The sequence below is a fragment of the Tympanuchus pallidicinctus genome, unplaced genomic scaffold, assembly GCF_026119805.1.
Source record: "Tympanuchus pallidicinctus isolate F22 unplaced genomic scaffold, pur_lepc_1.0 scaffold10, whole genome shotgun sequence".
Lineage (NCBI taxonomy): Eukaryota > Metazoa > Chordata > Aves > Galliformes > Phasianidae > Tympanuchus > Tympanuchus pallidicinctus.
Window position 1 is genome coordinate 15,540,135 of NW_026294619.1, and position 6,000 is coordinate 15,546,134.

A 6,000-nucleotide genomic window follows, 5' to 3' on the forward strand; every position below is an offset into this window, starting at 1 on the left:
CTGGCAAACCTAACTCTCATCTATAAGTATTTTGGAAGAACTTCTTAAACTCCAAAAAGACCGTAAGCCACAAGGTAAGGACATTCAGTTTTACTTGCTCTATCCTCTGACTGTCAGTCTGTTAGGTGAAATGGCGTTAATATGTTTGAAGTTAAAGCAGTGGTGGAACATGAGGTGTTCTTAAGTGAGCCTTAGAGAGATTGGAGAGTAGATGAAAATGCCTGTAAGTATTTTGGAATCCACTATTTGGAGAGCTTTGTACAGAGAAAGAGGTGGGAGCCACTTGGAAAATGTTCTGATTCTGTTAATTGCTTGCTCATTCCACAAGCAAGCTTACACATAATTTCCTGTTTCCAGATAAGGCTCAACTGGAGTTGTCTGATACTATCAGCTCTTTTGAAGTGATTGGGCAACACCTTCATTATTAGAAAGGAAAGATCTACAGGAAGATTATTATTAAATGGGTAAACTAACATGAAATGTTTTAGAATTCTCATGTATTTAGTCAAAGATACCAGTTCTGTCATATTTCTGAATAAATATATAGAGAGTGCCTCATGGAGACTAAAATCACGGGACTGCACTCAGTCAGGGCAGCAGTGGATTGTCTCAGCGTTATTTAAAGAACATTGGATAGAACAAATTAGGTCAGACCATTTCAGATGTTGACTATCCAGAATATGACAAAAACATAATTACTTTTCCTGGACCACAATTTCAACATCATGTAGCCCTTTTTCAGGTGCGCTCCTAGACATGAAGTAATGTTTTGCTTTTTCTGACCTTCAGAGGACTAAGACTTTTCCTTTAAATGGATACCAGTTTTTATGTATTCTGGCCCTTCATGGTGAGAGAGCAAGGTCATTATTCACTCTCCCCGTTACACTCCAGACTGTACGCATTTTGTGCCATGTCCCTCTCACCTTGTCATTTCTTTTCCTTGCTGGAGGGTCCTAGCCATTTCTTACACTGGAAAAAATTACCTTGATAATTGTTATTCTTCTCTGAAATGTTACATTTCTCATGCCAAAAAGAGTATATTGGAAAGATTGTAATATTTTTAACAAGAAGGTGAAGTATATTTTCTATCCGGTGATAACTTCAGATTTGGTTTTTCTTTCCTAATTATCCCAATTGTGTATTTGTTCTTATTTCTGTTGATTATTAAATTGATGTTCTTGGTCATCCAAATTCTCTGTGTATATGTAAAGTTAGAATTGCTTGTTCCACACATGATTTGCTTTACATATATATGTGTATACATACAGACAATTTCATCTGTCCATCACTGAGCCTTGAACCATTCCTTAAGAGAAGCCCTCCTCTTCACTATGAATAAGTTACTGCTATTGACACACTGGCACACTTTTTCCACATCATTTATTAATCACAGAATCGTAAGGTTTGGAAGGGACCTCCGGAGATCATCTAGTGCAATGCATCTGCTAAGACAAGTTCCTGCAGTAGGTTGTCCAGATCTCCAGGGAAGGAGACTCCACAAACTCTCTGGGTAGTCTGTTCCAGTGCTCTGTTATCCTCAAAGTAAATATTTTTTTTCCCTCATGTTCATCTGGAACTGCCCGTGTTCCAGTTTGTGACTATTGCATCTCATTCTGTCACTGGACACCACTGAGAAGAGTCTGGCCCCATATGGTGCCTGCCTTTAAGATAGTGATAAAATCTCCTTTTCAGTATTCTCTCCTCCAGCCTGATTAGCCTTAGGCCCCTCAGCCTTGGCTCCTCATTTGAGATCTCTGAATCTGTGGAAACTGATTACATTGTGTCACGCCAGTGTTTTGCAGCCACCTAAGGAGCTTCCCTACCATCCTATGCCTAGAGTAATTAGGAGTGGTCAGACTGTTTTTATGAGGTGCCATCAGATGCTACAAGTGGATGATAAGAAAGTCTACTTCATCTCCATTCTTGTTCTTTCTTTCTTGGAATGTAAGATTGCTTTTACAAGAGCTGAATTGAGCCTTCACTGTGTATTTTGTTCAGAAGTTCACTGTTCTTTGTTACAAGCATCAGTTCAGCAGTTTCATCCTTAATATAGCAAGTAGCTGGAAAATTGTTTTATCAATTTATGCTTTACATTTTTGTAGTAGTAACTGATACTTTAATAGTATACAAATATTTTTTACAATAAGCACTCAAGTGTATCTCTGTGATAAATGCATAGGTAAAGAAAATCTCTGGCTTTACTTTGTACTTCTATAGTTTAAAGCTTTAATTTTTCTATGGCATTTTTGAAAGGCTTCTTTCTTTTAATAGGTTTGAACACTTGAAAATGTTTTTTTATTATCTGGTTTTAGGTTTTAGAAAGTTGTTCTGTAAGCTTGTATTTGACCTGTCTGTTACGCATAACCCAGTAAAGGTTATCATCCTTTCTGTTTTCCTCATTTGCACAAACCTGCACTATTTAAAGGCTGACTTTCAATTTTAATAACTTTGCCTTCGATGATATTTATTCGGCTTTTTCTGAAGTTTATAAAAAACTTTAGAAGGGGTATAACCTTATACCTGCGCTGCTAATATTATTTATTTAATATTTTTGAGCTTACTGTGAGAATTTACTCTTTTGACTAACCTTCACAGATCTTTTTTTCAATAACTTCATCTTCTTTTGTAATTCTCCTTTTCACAACTTCTACTACAAAGCAGTGGTATACTTTATTAATTTATGTGGTTATTTTTTTCTTGTATGGATGTCCAGTCTTAGCATCTTTTGACTGCTTGATTTATTTCTATGCAAAACAGCTCTTCAGCTGTAATCTTTGAGCTGCAATGCACTACTAGCCAGATCTCAGTTTAGTTTATTCTTTATTACCTAACAAGGGCCTTGATAAAGCAATCATATGTTGCCTAAAATTTTGAGTTCAGTCACGTTTTACTGCAATATCTGCTAAATTCACTTGCTCCATGTCTATTGCAGTTATCATTCTTGCAGCCTTTCAGCGTATCAAATGATTTTTCTAAACATTTAATGTTTCCCAGTTACCATACTGCATGGGCTGCAATAATATGCTTTAAGTTCAGTGATGTCAACTAAAAACTCTAGTCTTGAGGAACTGACAGGCTCAGCTCAGTGAAAAAGATCTGTTCATCTTCCAATATATTCAGTGAGCTGGGAATCTGCAGGCCCACTTTGAATTTGTGTGACATAAAATGATGGTTGTCTCTAGTTCACTAATGGAGCAATTCTGAAAACATTGATTACTGAGCTTAATACTTGAGATACATGAAATTTGGAAAGACTCCATCCATACAAATAAATCAGTTCATTTGAAAAGAAATGAGGTTATCTCTTCAAATGCTAAGTGCTGGATGTGTGAATCTAGTTTTCATGTTCAGACCCGGCTTTTGATGAGTTTCTAAATTCAACTTGATGATGATTCCATTTTAAATGATATCTTAATCAGGGTTTTTATCTTGGTAATGAATTAGCTTAAAAACAGGATCGCCCCCCAGATATCACTTCTCATAGGAATGGGATTGGTCTAAGCAGTTATTAGCGGCTGCCACCCTGCTTTACTCATCTTTCTGCATGCATTTACACCTTAAATTATACTGTGCTCAACTCGGACAAACTTTTTCATAAGAAACATCTTACACAGTGATGTGGTTACTCTTAAATTTTTTTTTTTTTTTTTTTGTTTTGTTTTGTTTGTTTTGTTTTGCTTTGTATTGTTTTCCTGAGGACTCAGCTTTTTCCTCTTGACTATATTTCTTGTCTCACTCAGTGACTTTGGCGGTAGCTGAATTTTTTCTAGCTCAGTAGGAATTGCTACTGCAATGGAGTCATCAAGGCTTGGAGTACTTGGAGGTAAAACTGGCTAATTTGCTAAAAGCAGTGAATAAGCGTTACAGGTAAGAGTAGTTTTGCACAGGAATAATTTCTATGCTATAATTTCTAAGGCAATGGCTACTATAAAGAGCAAAAGTGTATAAGAAGATAAAGAGGAAAGACAGAAAACAGGAGAAGACAGACAGATAAACAGAAGCAGAAAAGCAGTTCAGCACACCTGAATGCAGAGGTATTTTGATGTCTAGGGTTCTGACCTTTGGTAGTGGCAGATTGTTCAAGGTTGTGGTGGTTATTTAATGACCAATGATGACCATACACATGCTTGTTTATAGTCCAGAGTAGTAGGGCCTGCTCTTTGAAATGACAGCTTCTGGTCCTCTCTTCCAGATCTTGAAAACTAAATCAGCAGAGTTAAGAAACAGGGAGATGTCAGTTTGCATCTGCCTTCGCAGAGTAAAATGGTGTCATTTTCCAGTCTCCTGTATCAAGCTGGAAACATTATGTTCCCAGGTAAGTCTTCAGCCAGAAAACATTCCTGGGCCTTCCCATTCAAAAACAAACAGCTCTGAAGAAATGCTTTCAAATGCGAAACTATCCATAAGGTATTGATTGTCTCACATTGATTTGAAACAATTCATTCCTTACCAGTCCCAGGCACCATAGTCTTGACCACTATCTAGGTAGTCAGCAAGCACTACAAGCTCTGTAGTCTCCAAACATGTTGATTACAGGTACACAGTAAAGTACATTGAATTTAGCCTCTTTGAATAAGATTTTTTTAATAGTTTTGCTTATAGCATTAACTGGCCAATAGTACCCAGTATTATCCACTCTAGCACTACTTGTAGGTCATTGGAACACAGCAGCCTTTATAGCATTTTAACTTGGCAGAAAACTGAATATCTTACTGGAAACATTGTACAGTATCTTCAGTTTCAACATGGATTTATTTCATTTTTAGCTCAGATGTCCCTGCTATCTAAAGCTCAATTCTTTGGGTGGATCTGAGATTATTATCTTCTATGCCAAATACAAGACAGTTCATTCAAAATGATGCCTGGAACTGCAATCAGCATTTGCAGGAAAACAACAAACCAGGCTTTTTAACATAACACTAATCCTTCCCAAAACAGCTACTGAGAGCTGACCTTCAACTTTTCCCTTTAACAAGTTCAGTTTGTGAGGAGGTTTGTAATATGTGGCTTGGTATTCTAAAATGAGATTTGATTATCCCTCTCTCTTCAAAGAATAAATGTGTTACAGAGAAGGGAAAATGCTGCAGAATGGCTGATTCAGCTTGATTTACAGGAAGCAAAGTGCCTCATTTTTGCCATACAAATAGAATTGCTTTTAACAATGCTTAACTGAATTGCTGCTTGTGAAACAAACTCTAATAACAGATTTGAAAAGTGAAGAATCCTGTTAATCTAAAATAAATATGAGATTTATAATGCAAAACTTTTGCTTCATCATACCAGTACTGCTCAAGTTTATTTTGTGAATGGGAAGGAGAGAAAACAAGATGTAAATAATAGATTTTCATTAGCATAATTCACAAAGAAAATACTCAGAATTCAAACTGTCAAGTGCTTGTTCCTTTCTTTTATTTCCATTTCTAATAAAGTGCTAGAAATATTTATCTTCTTAACAAACTGTATCTCTAGGAGCAACATTTGGTCCTTAGTATGTTGTGCTCTTGTAAACAAAGTATGTCTGGATTCCAAATCCAGGATTACCCTAAATCAGGATTACCCTGAGTCATTACCACCTCAAAGTCATCAGTAATTAGCACACAACTTGCTTTTCTGGTCAAGTAAGATCTGACATTTTAATGTGGATTGACATTGGAACAATGTTCTGAGACCTGATGCTGAGAACATTGGTAGATTAACATGACACACCAATGACTTGTAGCAAGTACATATTCCTTTACTGTAGTGCTGGGCACACAGAAGATAGCTCCATCCAATATGTGCACCTTGGTTCATGTGCAGGTTACATTTATTGGTCATGCTCATACTTGTATTTTTCCCTGGAATTTTGTGCATGTTCTAAATATTTTCTCAAACTCATTAACATGTTCTTAGAACTGATTAATATGATACCTATCCCCTTTGAGCATTCAGAGTCACCTTTGAGGGTCTTCTTGGTAGTTGTCTGGGAGTTGATAGTTTTCAGTGCAAACAGATGTCTTC